General features: G+C 35.9%; 1 protein-coding gene across 1 annotated transcript in view; it reads right to left on the bottom strand.

Moving 5' to 3' along the window:
* The window catches only part of LOC150097850 (tyrosine-protein phosphatase 10D-like), a 501,687-nt gene that overhangs the window by 249,318 nt on the left and 236,076 nt on the right, over positions 1-16,293 (bottom strand). The window lies entirely within an intron of this gene.

The following is a 16,293-nucleotide window of genomic DNA, read 5'->3' as shown; positions in this document are numbered from 1 at the left end:
GACACACCAAGTAGTTTCCAGACATCCCTTACATCAAGATCATTTGCAACCAGGCCTTAAAACACTGATCTTCACACCATCCTCCAGTGGAGAAAGGACAACCTGGTCACCTTCAATGACACCAAAACACAGTCCTTCCTTTTTTCTTGAAAAAGGGATCTCACCTTCCCTCATCCTCAGTAATATGCTCATCACCAGAGAGGATGAACTATCTCTCTGTGGACTGGCATTTACCTCCAGCCACTCCTGTTACAAACACATCACACCAGTAGCTTCCTCAGCTTCTAAACACTAGGCATTCTTTTCAGCTCAAGAAGCTATTTTACACCTGCTCAGCTACTAACCCTATATCTCAAAATTTCTTGATGCTATCCAGAGGAAAGGAATTCAGCTCATAGATGATTCTTCCCACACAGGTTCATTTCAACCTCTATCACACAGATGTAGATGTTTTGATTCTGTATGGTTCTTCTGCAGGTACTTCCATGGTCAATGTTTCATAGAATCAGCAAACATGAACATCATTCCTCCACTTGCTACTGGGCCTGTTAAAATGAGAGCTGGAGATGCCCAACATCCCCTTTTCAGTAAAACCACAAACACATCAAACCTGCTTCTCCCTTACCTCATTCATTTCATCTACCACTGTTCTCTGGAACAGGCTTGCACATATGTGTTTTCCAACAACTTCAACTTCCAGCTCTTTAAGAGTAATGTCAATAGATTTCTTCTTTCTCAATCCATATCTGCACCTCACACATGGCACTGATGTACTATAGGTTCTCGCACTTCTTGTGTGCAAGATAAAAATAAAAATCTTTAGCACAAACTCGTAATACAACTGAATGGGATACCACATGAGATAGAGGAATTATTAGTATCAAGACTATTAATTATATTTTCTGATGTCCTTCTGCTAAAAGATCAGAGGAGGCACACTGCAGGTGATTTGTAGAATAGCAGAGTAAAATTTTCCTTGATCATCTAAATGACAGTTGGAGGAAGAGACCGATGTCAACAGATCTACCTTATCTTCCCTGAATCAATCTTGGCAAAGAACCAGAAAGCTTGTATGAATTATTATTATTATTATTATAGCCTGTACTAAATTTTTCATCAGGCCAGCTTTATATGTAATAAAGAAAAAATTTCGACCCAGGATTTATGTAAAGAACACCGTTTTCAAGAAACTGAATTTTTCTGGTCTATAGTCCTATTTGAAAGGACAAAAATGAGCTGCTTTCTTGTGGGATGTACTGTTACTCTATTTTTCATTTCTGATTTTCTTCAAAACTTTCAAGGTTTGTAAAACGGTCAATCAAGATATTTTAGATGGTTCATGCCAGATCATTTGAATAGCATTTTTTTTATCTATTCTGTTGGGTTTAAGTAACATTACAGTATAAAATCAATATCCAAATTTTATTATTATTATCCCAAGACTCCTTGTAGTCTTGGGATAATAATAATAATCATTTTAGGATAATAACCCGAGGGACCTCCTAGATGAGTCTGCGACTTATCTAGGAGGTCCCTTTTGTCATACACACAGCTCATCATACCATGCCTTAAACACATTCAAATTCTGCAGATACCACTCTCTCAGGCAATGTATTCAATCATTCAGAACTCTACATGCAAAAAAAAAAAAAAAAAACTGCTTCTCACTCCCTTGTTCACACTCTCCTTATACAGCTTCTAGGGATGACATCTTGTTCTTCCCCAGTCTCCCACCATTTTATGAAAAAAACTCTTCAATATTAACCCTATAACAACCCCTTACCAACCTGTATGTCTCTATCATATCATCCCTCTTATTCTTATCCACTAGACTTTGCAAATTGCATCATTTCAATCTTTCTTCATATTCAACCTTCCAGAAATCAGATATTATTTTGGTCAATCACCTCCAGATCCTCTCCATCCTTTTGAAAACTAGGTGATCAAATCTGTGCATAGTAGTCCATATGTGGCATAATCAGCGCCTTATACTATGGAACCAGAATTCAATGTGTTGTCCTCACAATTTTGGCAATATGTCCTCTAAATTTTAGATCCTTATTCACCAAGAGGAAAGTCACTAGTGGTTGCCTCAGGGATCTCTTATTTCCTCCACCTCCAACAACATGTTGCCACCAAAAGTAAATTCTACATCCCATCTTTGTTTTTAAATTTTAAAAAACCTACATTTCACAACACTGAAGTGGTATCCCACTCCCCTACCCATTCATTCAATCCATTCTTTTTGTAAGGCCACAACATCTGCTCTACTTTTCATAGTTCTTTGGAACTTTATATCATCTGCAAACAACCAAATATCCCCACTCAAAGTCTCCTGAATATCATTAACATACAGGTTAAACAGCAATGGCCCTAAAACAGATCCCTGAGGCATGCCACCAGTGACTTTCCTCTTCTGGGATATTGCTCCCCCATACACAACTTGTTGATACCCATCAGATATCCAATCTCCAATTCAATGCACTAGTCTAATTATCCAACCTTATTCGCTTTAGTTTGACTATCAACTTGTCATGCGGTAATCTATCAAAAGTCTTTGCAAAGTCTAAGTATACTACTGTGCATCCATCTCTCATGTCCAATGCTACTGTCACTTTACTGTAATAAGTAAACCCAATTCTGGATCCTGATTCTCACCAGCCTTTCCAACACTTTAACCACAACAACTGACACACAGATTGGCCTAAAACTTGATGCTTGAATTCTGTCACATCCTTTATGAAATTTTACAATCTTCCCTTCCTTCCACACCTTTGGAACTTGCTGAAAGATCAGAGGAGGCATACTGTGGATAGTTTGTAGAATAATCGAGTAGGATTTTCCTTGGTATATTCTAAACTACAGTTGGATATGAGCAAAAGACAAACTTAGTGCATTGGATCCTTAAAAGTCTTTTTTTAGGAGAGATGATTTATTTTCAACTATTAGAGGCAGTAGTGTCATAGGATAACAAGATAATACTATATGGTTAAGGTTACATTAATACACCTTTCTATCACAATTTTCCTCCAAATTACATTGTTATTCATGATAACTTCAGGAACTTCATTCTTCTAAGGAACTTTTAACTGCATCAATCCACCTTGATCTTAATGCTTACTTCTGTATTTTTTTCTTGCAATCTCATCAAACATGACATAAAATTTTCCAGTGGCCACACTACGTACAGATTACATGGTTAGAAGAACAAATGGCAAATAAGTGGGGTACAGATATCATAGTAACCATCTAAAAAAAGGGGGAAATTAAACTGAAGACAGAAATTACAAGGGGAATTCTCTACTGAGTGTTCCAAGTAGGATTTATTAAATAATAGATGAGAAGCTAAGAAACATTGTAGAAGAGAAACTTAGGAAAGTACAAGCCAGGTTCAGACCAAATTGAGATTGACAGGACCAGATTTTCACTTTTAGATAAATGCTTAAGAAATCATGTTTCGAGAGCAGCAAGAATTTGTATCTGTATTGTATTCCAAAAAAAGAAAAATTTCAAAGAAAATAAATACAATATAACAAGAAATTGTATTTCATCTTGTATTTCAGCTGTTCAAAGTATTAAAATTAGATGGAGTAAATGAACTATCATACAGAGCAATAGTTCTTATTTCAGTTGTATGTCAGCATTTAGAATTGAAGGAGGTGCAAGAAGACTGTCTGGTGTAAAATCTGATGAAAGACAAGGCTATATACCATCTGCACTTTCATTCATTATATATATTAATGTTTCTCAAACTTTTTAATATTGCAGATTTCTACATCTCATCATGTTGAACAATCATATGTATTTCTGGTTTAAGCCAATAGAGAGGACAATCTTGTTTGCTAAGTCCCAATTTGCCAACCCATCCTCATTTGTTCAGTACCCAGTGGATATCTACTAATGGAGCATACCATGTAAAAGTGAGGATTGTAACATTAGGCTAGGAAATTCAGTAGGTTCTCTGTATTCCTTAAAAGTGATGTACAGGTCACTTTCCAGTTATTTGGCTTTGACCTTTAAGCAACTCCCTTATTGCCGATTGTCATACTCAATTTATTATATCTATTTCCTAACTATAATTATTTAATTATAGTTAGGGAATATGCAGACTTTTACTGAATTTGTTTAGAAGTACAGCATCATATGAATAAAGTAAACATCTGAGTTGAACATCTCCAATTTTTAAAATATCACGCCTAATGCTACTTATTTCATAATGATGAATAACAGTGGAGATAATGTATACCATTGTCTCATACCTTATTACACATGAAACCATTTTCCTGTACCTCCTTCAATTCTCACTTAAGCTCAAATATAGACTATATATTGCTTGATATATTGACCCATTTACACCACACAACTAGCATTTTGAACAGCTTTTCCCTTGACACCTTGCCATATGCCTTTTCAATATCTACTAAGCTTATCTACTTTACAATGTCTACTAATTATTTAGGAATATAACAATTCTTGTTATATTCCTAAATAATTTCTCAACTATTTATTGTAAAGAAAATCAGATCATGACAACCACTATTTCACCTAAACCCTTGTATTTCTCCAAACTGTGCTTCCACAATCTTTCTTTGTCTCTTCTCAAGTATGTTTACATAAACCTTATCTGGAATACTCTGCTAGGATTTCCATAAAAATTACTGGAAAGGAATTATAAGAGTGAACCATTAACTGCAAAATATTTTAATCAAGAAAGCATATGATTATTATTATTATTGTTATTGTTCCGGGAAACTCCAAGGAGTCGACAGACTCATCGAGGGAGGCCCTAACATCATGTCTGGAACAACTATTCAACATTCACACAGTATCTATCATATCTAGCCTTGAACTCATTCATGGTCGTAGCACCCACAATAGACTCTGGAAGCTTATTCCACTCATTCACCACTCTCCAAGTAAAAAACCTAGCTCTAACACCCTTGTCAACCACGCTCTTGTCCAGCTTCCATGCATGGCCCCTAGTCCTCCCACCACCAGTCATATTTTCAAAAATATCTTCTGGATCAATCTTATAAAAACCCTTCAGTAATTTGAATGTCTCAATCATATCACCCCTCCTTCGCCTATCGCCCAATTTCTGCAACCCACAAATCTTCAACCTATTCTCATAAGGTTCATTCCACAGACCTGCTATCATCTTGGTCACTCGTCTCTGGACCCTCTCCACTTCCTCCCCATCACGAAGAAACCCTGGTGCCCATAACTGGACACAGAAGTCCAGATGGGGTCTTCTTATCAAGGCTCGATACAGAGGAACAACAACTTGCTTCTCTCTGCATGTTAAAGTATTTTTCATAAGCCAAGTGATTTGGTGAGCTGTTTTAGTTACTTTTGCAATGTGCCCCCTAAACTTCAACTCCCTATCCACCAGCACTCCCAAATCCCTGGCCTCATCAATCTCCTGGAGTACGGTTCCACCTATGCGATATACTGCTGCTATTCTTTTCACCCCAAAGTGCATAACCTTACACTTTGCCACATTAAACTGACATCCATTTTTCCTAGCCCAGTCCTCCAAACTATCCAAATCATCCTGTAAAATTTTGACATCCTGTCCACTCACAATTGCTCTACCCAACTTTGCATCATCAGCAAACAAGTGAACACTTCCTCTCAAATCCTTTCCAATATCATTGATGAACAAATTGAAAAGCAGTGGTCCAAGAACAGAGCCCTGCGGCACTCCACTAGTCACAAGACGTCTTTTTGACTCCACTCCTGAATAAACCACTCTCTGGTATCTCTCCTTCAACCACCCTCCTATCCATCTTACCAACCCTATATCTATCCCCATCTGCTCCAGTTTACTGATTAGGGTTCCATGTGGTATCCTGTCAAAGGCCTTGGCAAGGTCCAGTAGTATCACTGTAAACCCATTACCCCTATCCAGTTCAGCTGTCACTGTGTTATAAAACGTGAGCAAGTTACTGAGGCATGATCTACCCTTCACAAAACCATGTTGTCCCCCATACAATATCCCATTTTCATCTATCCAATCCTGTATTCTTTTCTTGACTAATTTCTCTAAGACCTAGACAATGATTCCTGATATGCTAATCAGTCGGTAATTTACAACAGCGGTCTTGGAACCACCTTTATGCAGTGGAACTATTTTCCCCTCCTTCCACCCGCTCGGGACTAACCCAGACCCGAGACTCAAATTAAACAAAATGGTCAAGGGTACTGACAATTCATTAGCTGCTTCTCATACTACACGAGCTGGTATACCATCCAACCCCACAGATGTATTGACATTGAGGTTATGCAATAGACTACTCACCTCCACTTCATTCACCACAATTCCCGTATAATCTACTGGTTTATTCGTTTCTGCAATGTCACCACCTGGATGATATATTCTTGCAAAGCTCACTCAGTAACTCAGCTATCTCAACTGATTCAGTTACCTCCCTACCATCAGCATTCTTTAAAATCATTCTGCCATGAACATTTTTCCTTTTACTTGCTACATATCTAAAAAACTGTTTAGGATTCTCTTTAGCCTGCATGGCCAATGTTCTTTCGTAATCCTTTTTTGCTTTTCTTACCACACTCGTCACCCTTCTGGCCTGCGCTTTATACCGTTCATGTGCATGCCGGTCACCTTTCTCCTTAAATTCCCTCCATAGTTGTTTCTTTTTTTGCAGCTCAAGCTTAATGGTGTTATTCATTTAACCCCTACTTGATTTATTATTCGGACTCTAGGTTTACAGTCAGCCATTGCTTCATATTACTATGATACATATTACTATTCTAGAAATAAGTCAATTTAGTTAGGTATCCACATGTGACATCCCTGAATGTTGTATGATCACAGATGTCCTTTTCACAAAGAATTAGTAGGACACATACACCCATGTCCCGAGGGATTCAAAAACACAGTCTCTTGTCTGGAGATTGGATACACTAACTACTCAGCCAACCAGATTGGAATGTCAATTTAATAACAATTGGTATTTTCCTTATTCATTGAAGGTTTTTTTTCTCTCCCAAGAAACCATCTAATACAAGTTATATCTAAATGTTCTGAGGAACCTATACAAGTTTTCAAACGGATATCAAAATTAGATATGTTAATCTCAGCTCTTTACTTTGGGCAGATGAAGTTATACACTTAAGCAAAGTTGGTACCAGTCTGCAGGATCCCTCATGGAATTGGACAAGAATATGTAAAATGAACTGTATTGTGAATGGAGAATCCCTAGAACAAGACATATATGGAGGGGAATCAAGTTCAAATCAATTTTTACTTATAGATTTGCAAGTTGGATTAGAAATAAAACAGCTCATCATAGACTAGAGACCGTCAGTTATGAGAAAAATTAGGAGAGTGACCAGATAGAATCAAAGTCAAAATTATGTTGAAAATTAATTAGAAGGTACCTGAAATCATCTGCATTTTATAAAGTGCTAATCTAAGGTGATAACCCAATGCTAGAAAAACAAGTCTCTAGTGCAGGAAAAAAAGACCCAGAGGATGGCCAAGATCTAGGTAAACACTGATGTTCTTAGAGGTATTCTAGAAGACAGGACATGTGTACTTCAGACCTTACAAACAACCAGTAGGGGGCAAACCATGAAGTCTCATATGCCATGGCGTCAGAAAAAAAAAGATAAGTTTTGATATTAATTATTAGTGATTTATATAATTTAGCATAAATTTTAGTCTGGTTTGGTTGTGATTGAGTGTGGTGTGTTGCATGTGGAAATTATTCAGTTTAAAGTATTTTTCCCGTGTGTTGTTTTGTGTAATTGTATATTTTCCTTCTATCTATTATGGAGACCACCATGCATGCACTTACTGATTTGTTGTTGCCCAGCCCACCACCATTTAAAAATCAAATTTTCTGAAGTATAACACATCTACAATACGTATGCTTCCTGTTCTGGAAATGTAGCAGATAAGGTATGGAAGAGTGCATGTCTGCATGAAATGCAGTGGGAGAACTGAGTGACCTCAATATAAGTATATCAAATATATCAGGTTTCACTGGTGCTGATGGTAAAAAGGAAATATGCATTTGCTGGGAGAGAAGCGTGATTGAGCAGAAGAAGTCATCCTGAAAATTGAATCTTGAGTGAAGGTGGAATACTTGGAGAGGGAGATAGAGATATTGAGAAAGCAAGTATGTTATGGTCCTAACAGAAACAAACAAGCAAGGTAAAGATTTAAATAATGGGTAAATATCTACATATATGGAGTGAACTGGATAAAAGCAGAAGGGCCAAAGCTGGTGTATCTATCCTCATAAAAAGTAGATAGAGGAACCAAATAAAAAGTTAGGAAGAAGTAAATGAAAGGTTTATAAAATTAAATCTTAAAGAACGTGTACTAGAATTTTTCATTATTGGAACTTATGCCCCATGTGACGATTCTTAACTTGATGAAAATGAAGAATATTTTGAAGATCTCAGAAAAATGATTGAATCAGCAGGTGGAAGCAAGGAATTATTACTGTTAGGAGACTTTAATAGTTGAGTTGGGCAAAGCAGTAATCATTGTCTGGTGGGACAGTATGAAAAGATCATGTTAATGACAATGGGCACAAGTTGATTGAAGTTTGTGAAAATGAGAATTGTCAGGTGCTAAATGGATATTATCAACATATACATATAATATACATAAATTTACACCCACCAACTAGAGGTCTGCAGTCAATAACTGATCTGGTGATAGCTAGGCAGGAGCAAATATCAATAGTTCCAGATGTGAGCATGTTCCATTGATCTGAAGATGGTACATATCATTATATGGTAATAAGTAAGATTGTGTGACCTGTTACATCTAGGAGGCCAAATATTGCACAAGATGATGTTCAAGTTATTGAGATCCCCAGATACAAAAATAGGACTGTTACAAGATGAAAGTATAGGGATTTACTAACAGAAACTGGATGTAACCAGAGAGGGATCTACATCTGAGTTGTATGTCTATTTAAAGAATTGCATACATGATGCTGCTAAAGAGGTCCTTGGAAGGGAACTTCCTTTGGACACAAGCCATGGATAATCTAGGACAGTGGTCTCCAAACTTTTTTGATTGCATACCCCCAAGACAGAAAAAATAAATAGCACGTACCCCAATTGATTGAGCAAAAATCTATTGTAATAAGTATTATAAGAGGAAATATGCCTTGTATCATCATATAATAATTAAAAACGCTAGATATTTTTACACATTATTTTTATTATTAACAGCTTACAAACATATTTATTACAATATTTAATGTGAACAATGGCCTTGCATTTCTTTCATAATTTCTTGAAATTCTGGTTTGATGGCTTCTGATACTGCGATACATTGCTTCTTTAAATTATCTGCAATGATTTCTATACGTCTACCAATAGTATTTGCTGATAAGAAAATACATTTTAGTTTATCTGCATATTCTTTTCCATGGATTATTTCTATCATTTTTATGGTGGTTGGGAGTACAGTGTTTCCCCAATGGTGTGTGTGGCTTTTGGTCTTTCGCAATTAAGAATGCAACCTCAAGAGATGCCTCCAAATATTTATCATTAATTTTAGTGATTTTTTTTTTAAGTTGTTGGATTGAGAATTACATGTCTTCAAATATCATTCAAAGAATTGTAAAGATTTGTGTTCATGTTCAGGATGTTTAGTTTTTAAGTGTCTTACTAATAATGATGGTTTCATACTTCCATTACATAGTGTCTCATGACACAATACACATGTAGGACGAGGTTCATTGTTGACTATCATCGATGTAAATCCCCATTTCAAGTAGTCTTCTTGATAATTTCGAACTTTCTTGGGCAAGGTTTTGTCAAGTTTCAGATTAATGTTTTTATCACTTAACTGAACTGATAACGAACTTGTTTGAATAGAAGAATCAATCCTGTCTTTTCCTTGTTGTTCGTCTGATGTAGAAGTATTATCATAATTATCTTCAATTCGTGGTTTCTTTAGAGGAAATTTTTTTAACCATTTATCCATTTTATGAGGGTTAATTTGTAAAATTTAATATAATTTATTTACTATTGATAATATCAAACACTTAAAAAATGTAAGCAATTTTGATATTAATTCACTATTTCTAGTGTAAACGTAAAAGTAAGTAAGCACAAAAAGGCACTGGAATTGCACAGAAACAATATATATACTAAAAAATCGTTAAACTTACTACTAATAGTCAAATAATTAATATAACTGTGGTGTCATCTGTAGATAGTAGGATAACTAAGCAATTTTCCTTCTCTAGTTGGGCGTGTCAACACTAGGATGCTCTACAAACAATGGCAATGATAAGAAGTAAGAGATTTACTCCCTAGTTTTAAAAAACATGACAGCTTTGCCACGGATGATTATGTGCAAAGTCGCCCAATGTGCGTTACTCACAAATTTAAGTTTACAGGATCTTTATAACGTCTTTGTCTATATTAGATATATGTTTAATTGATGAAAGAAAGTAATATTCTTTATCTTTAATTAATTACTTAATTTTTTTCCTATCAATATAAAACTTTTTGACGTACCCCCATGTATCGACTCGTGTACCCCCTGGGGTACGCGTACCACATTTTGGACCACTGATCTAGGAGAAACTCATTTGGTCACACTTGATATTTCCAGAGTATATGATCAGGTCTAGCATAAAGACTTGTCATGGTCTGTCTTCCACCCATTTCAAATTGGCAGCCAGTTCTTCACTAGTCATTTGCAAACTGTTGTGTTGAATGTGTTTCATCCTTTAAATTTCCCTACAGTGCATAAGTATCCCAGGATTCTGGAGGTGTTCATGCCATGGTCTTGCTCATAAGTAGTTTCTTCTTCATTTCATAAACATTATGGTGCTTAAACATTTCGAGCTTGCCATTTTCTTGTCTTGTGTGTCATCAGTAGTTGTCAAGATCTTGAGAAATTAGTGAGGGACAGTATACAGCATTGGGCAGATGAGAGTAATGTTATCTGTGAGAGTCAACATGGATTTGTGAAGGGGAGCTCTTGTTTTAGCAATATGCTAGCCTTTTATAATAAAGTTACAAGAGCAGTAGATGAGGGAAAGGCATATACTGCCATTTTCTTGGATTTAGTGAAGGCATTTGACAGGATGACACATGATAAGCTGATATTTAAGTTGCAGCAAATGAGTCTAGATGTCAGGTTGGTCAACTGGATTCAGAATTGGCTGTCCGATAGGTATCAGAGAGTTGTGTATGGTGGGGCAGTTTCAAGGAGGCAGAGAGTTATAAGTGGGGGTCCCACAGGGCTCAGTACTGGTACCTAAATTGTTTAACCTTTATATCAATGACATTGTCAGTGGATTGCAGGGGGATGTTCAGTTGTTTGTGGATGATGTGAAGCTGGGAAGGCTTATTAGTAATAGTGCAGATGTGGTAGTCATGCAAGAAGATTTGAATAAGCTAGACAGATGGGCAAATGAATGGGGGTGTCGGCTTAATGCAGCAAAATATAAGGGCTTGAGATTTGGGACACTTCGATGCGATGCTGCATACTCTATTGGAGAAGATATACTGGAGGAAGTAGGGGAGACAAGAGATCTGGGGTTGATGATTGATAGAAATCTGATATTCAAGGGACATATTGCAAAGGTGGTGAAGGTCACACAAAGGATTGCTGAAATAACGAGAAGGACGCTGACCTGCAGAGATAAAAGAGTTATCATTTCGTCGTATAAGACCCTGATCAGACCACTTAGACTATTGTTCTCAGATCTGGTCCCCAGGATTTGAAGGGGATAAATTAACTGTGGAAACAGTACAGAGGAGGATAACAAAGACAGTTTCAGGACTGTACAATGTTAGTTATGAGGATTGGCTGAGGGTTTGCACTACAGAGTTTGGTGGATAGAAGAAGTAGAGGTGATATGATTGAGACTTTTAAACTGTTGAGAGGTGGTTACAGGGTTGAGGTTGAGGAGTTCTTTCACTTGGTTGAACAGCGAGAAGGAGTGATGACAAGGGGCCATCCCTGGAAGTTACGAAAGGAAACTGTGAGCAAGAGGGTGAGGAGTGGTTTCTTTGCATGGAGGGTGGTTGAACTGTGGAATACGCTGCCTGATAGAGTGGTGAGAATGAGAACAGTCAATTAGTTTAAGGAGTGGTATGATAGACTTTGTGTTTTTTGGGAGGGACCTCCCACATTGAGTCTTGATAGACTTGTGTTTCCTAGGCAGGGCCTCCCGCAATGAGTCTTTTGACTCCTTGGAGGCCTAAATAATAATAATAATAATATAATTATTATTATTTATCACCTCTGCTAATACCTAAATCTCCAAGCAAGACCATATTTCACTTCTTGGGGTGATTTACACCTCCAGCCTTTCCTTGAACAAACAAATTGCATCCATAGCCTCCTTCATTCTCTAAAATCTTAGTCCTCCCTTCTTTTCTAACATTATATAAATCCCTAATTAGCTGAACCTCAGAATTCTATTCTCACATCTGGAAGAGTGCAGCAAAAATTTTCCTAAAAATGCTTCATGGGAAATTCAGTTAACAGATGTGACTCTCTTTGCAGAAATTCACTTCAAATTACTTTCTCATCAATGTTCTCTTTCTGATTTATGCCTTTTCCATAAATATTTTCATTGATACTGTTTTACCAAAAAAACTTCATTCTTTCATTTTCCTGTTATGTGAAAACATATTCTTAACAGTTTCCATTTTCACTTTAACCACTTGTCAATACATGGCACAACATGCTGAAGATTTTGCAACTCCAATGTGGGACTAAGATAAAAAAAATATGTGTGTATGTATGAAGATATTATTTTTAAATACAATAACTTCTGGTTATCTGCCATGTGCTTGTTCTCAATACTGTGTTTACATAAAAGCCATGATTATGCTTCTCGTAGAAAGACTTATACGCTGGTTATACATAATTATTAATTGACTTAAGGAATTCACAGCTTACAATAGAATATAAATTAAATTAAACTTTATATTCTTAAACGTTTAATTTAAATTAAACGATATATTTCCAATATTTCGGCAATGTCATGTTGCCATTTTCAAAGGAACTTACAATAAAGACATGTGCATGCAGGCACTACATACAGTAAATGAAGACAAAGCAGGAAGCTAACGTTTCTCCTAAAAGTCTCCTATATAAAAGTTTCTCCTAAAATATATATTAAAGTTTAATTTATATTCTATTGTATGCTGTGAATTCCTTAAGTCAATTAATAATTATGATTATGCTTATATTTTAAGCTTCTGCATAAAATAAAATGATTTAACATAAATTTTCATTATTTGTAAACTGAAATTATTTAATAAAATAATTCAAAAGCTGAGCTTCAAGAAGTTATAGCACACCTCAAATTAAACAATCCATAGCTCCGAGGATTACAGTGCACCCCACTCAAAGTATTGATACAACAAACCTTGCAGTGGCCAAACAACTCAAGTTTCAAGATGATCTACAGTAGGTGTAGATGATCTACTGATTTTTACACCATCCTTCAAAGGAGCAATAACAACCTCCCCCACCCCTCTCTCCACAAAAATACATTTTCCCCTTACTTTTAATAATGTTCAAAAGGAGATCTCTCTTCTTGAACCGTTAAAGCACCTCCATAGCACAAATATAAAAATAAATGGGACATTGCTCTATTCAACTGGAAAAGACTCAAGTTCAATTCTTATCATTACAAGAGGAATCTTTATATGAGCACTTTCAATTGAAGATGAGTTAAACAATCCCATACAGAGATAACAGCATTTTTTCTCCTGGAAACTGGGGTTTTCCATCCCACATACAGGGAAATCAGGCATGAGAATACACACAATTTATAGAAAAACTATAAATTGTGTGTATTTTCTCAGCGCCCACCGCTGCCAATAAGAAATACTATTGTTGGTGGTGGTGGGCAGTAGATGGCACTGATGGCAGTAGTGTCATTGTGTATATTTGGAGGACAAAGTAGCAAAGAGCAGGAATTGTGTATAGTGGAGTAGAGGGTCCTCCTGTGATGAGTCCTTGCACTCCTTGGAGGTGTCACGTAATAATAAGTTGAATATTATCAAAGGTAATAATTATTGGCATAATCATATCAGCTCTATAGCATCCTCAGATTCAAAATAACTTAGCAACCTCTTTCTTTGGCTCAAGACATTACTTTAAACCTGTCCAGTTACTTACTCTGTACAAATCCCAAACCACCCAATCTTGGAACACTGCTCTCACATTTGGGATTGTGCACCTAAAAACTTTCTAAAAATTCTCAATACTCTCCAGAAGAGGACAGTTTAGTTAATCGACAACCCCTCTTTCAGAGACTCTTATCTGTTTCATTGATGGTCAGATTTCATATTGTGTCTCTTGAGATATTTTCATGGGTACTGTTCAGCCAAAATGGCATCCATCATGTCCCACCATTCTGCTTAAACTACAGATACACAAGCAAAAGCCATGTAACATCCTTTTATAGTTGAAATGCTGACTCATCAAACCTGCCATTCATCCTTATTCTATCTACTTCAGTTCTATGGAACAATATTCCTCATTAAGTATTCCCCAAATATTACAACCTCAAACTCATCAAAAAGAATATCGACAGATTACTTTATCCCTGACCCCAGCCTACACACATACATGACATTTACTTGCTCATAGATCTTGTAGCCAATCATGTGTGGGAGTGATAAAAACTACAAGATCTTTATTTTAAAAAAAAAAAGAAAGAAAGAAAGAAAGAACAATAAGGACAAGTTCTTAGAATTACATATTTACAAGAAATATACTCAGGGAGAGAGGAAAAGTAAACCAGGAATGTAAAGAAATACCAATGTGGATTGGAACTTGGAATGTGAGAACAATGCTGAAAGCAGGAAAATTAGAAAAACTGATTAAACAAGCAAGAAAAAAAGATGTAGGAATCCTAGAGGTTAGTGAAACTGGATTGAAGGGTAGTAGCAATTACTGTGGTGATTGCTACCACCCTGCAACTAGAATCATCTATAGTGAAGGAAAGAAAGGACAAAATGGTATGAGTATGTTACTAAGCAAAGATTGGAGAAAGTAAAAAAAAACACTTATCACTTGAATGCCAGAGCCAAAATACTGATGAAAACGTTAACAGCAACCCAGTAGATCTTGCCATAATTCAAGTATACATGCTAACAACTAATTTAGAAGATCATGAGATAAAAGAAACATATGAACAACTAGAGGGACTAATAATATCATTTAACGATAAAGATAACTTAATTATATTAGATGACTTTAATGCAGTGGTTGGAAAGGACAGCGAATGTGAAGAAACTACATGATTTGGAGTAAGCAAGAAGAAGCAAGAGGAGAATGGCTGTTAGATTTCTGTAAACAACATGGTCTTATAGTTGGCAATATGCTTACTGAAGTACCAAAATGAAAATGGCATACATCGAAATCACTAGAAGATTTTGCATGATACCAAATTGATTATATACTAGTCAAGAAGATATACAAAAACCAGCTCAAGTCATGCTACAGCTACCCAGGAGCTGAAATAGAGAGTGATCACTCACGCATTATTGCAAAACGTAAAATAAAACATAAAAAAATACATAGAATAAAGAGGAGGAAATGGAATATTGAATTACTAAAGACCTCAGATATAAATTTTTAAATTAATTAAGTAAAAAATTAATAAAAACAGACTACATGATCGAGAACAGTGAAAACGAGTGGATGGCCATAAAAAAAAAAAAAAGATCAGCAGACAAAGTGTTAGGATTTATAAAATTATAATTGCGAAAGCCATGGATTACAAATGAGATACTTAAGTTAATACAAACATGAAATACAGCAAGGAAAAAGAATACTATAGAAGTCAAGGAATAGTATTGAAGATTAGGGAACAAGATTAAAGAAGATTGCACAAAAGCAAAGGATAACTGTATATAACTGTATAGAAGAAACATGAAAAGCAGTTGAATATAAATTAAAAACAGGAGGGGCTCACAAGGTATATTGAACAATTGCCTGTCATATTCTAATGGGCTATTCTGTCAAGAGGAACAGGAAATATTTGATTTTTATGGAAATTTGATGGTAACGATACCCAAGAAAGGGAATACAAATGACTGTAAAAATTATAATTTTTACAAAGACACATATTGCTTCCTTTGCAAGAAAAGATATATCTGAATCAGTTTTCTGCGCTGATTTCAAATATGTTTTCAAAGTTTTTCTATCACAGATATAGCTTGTGTTGTATTCCCTGTGTGACAGAAAAATGCCTCACATGTGTGTCAATTCTCCTAATGTGTTTTACTATGCATGCAGGGAGTTCACCCCAA

Source organism: Typopeltis vanoorti, chromosome 16, assembly GCF_054136105.1.
Source record: "Typopeltis vanoorti isolate ZY-2024b chromosome 16, IOZ_Tvanoo_1.0, whole genome shotgun sequence".
In the NCBI taxonomy this organism is placed as follows: Eukaryota; Metazoa; Arthropoda; class Arachnida; order Uropygi; family Thelyphonidae; genus Typopeltis; species Typopeltis vanoorti.
This window is presented reverse-complemented; position numbering and strand designations above follow the sequence as displayed.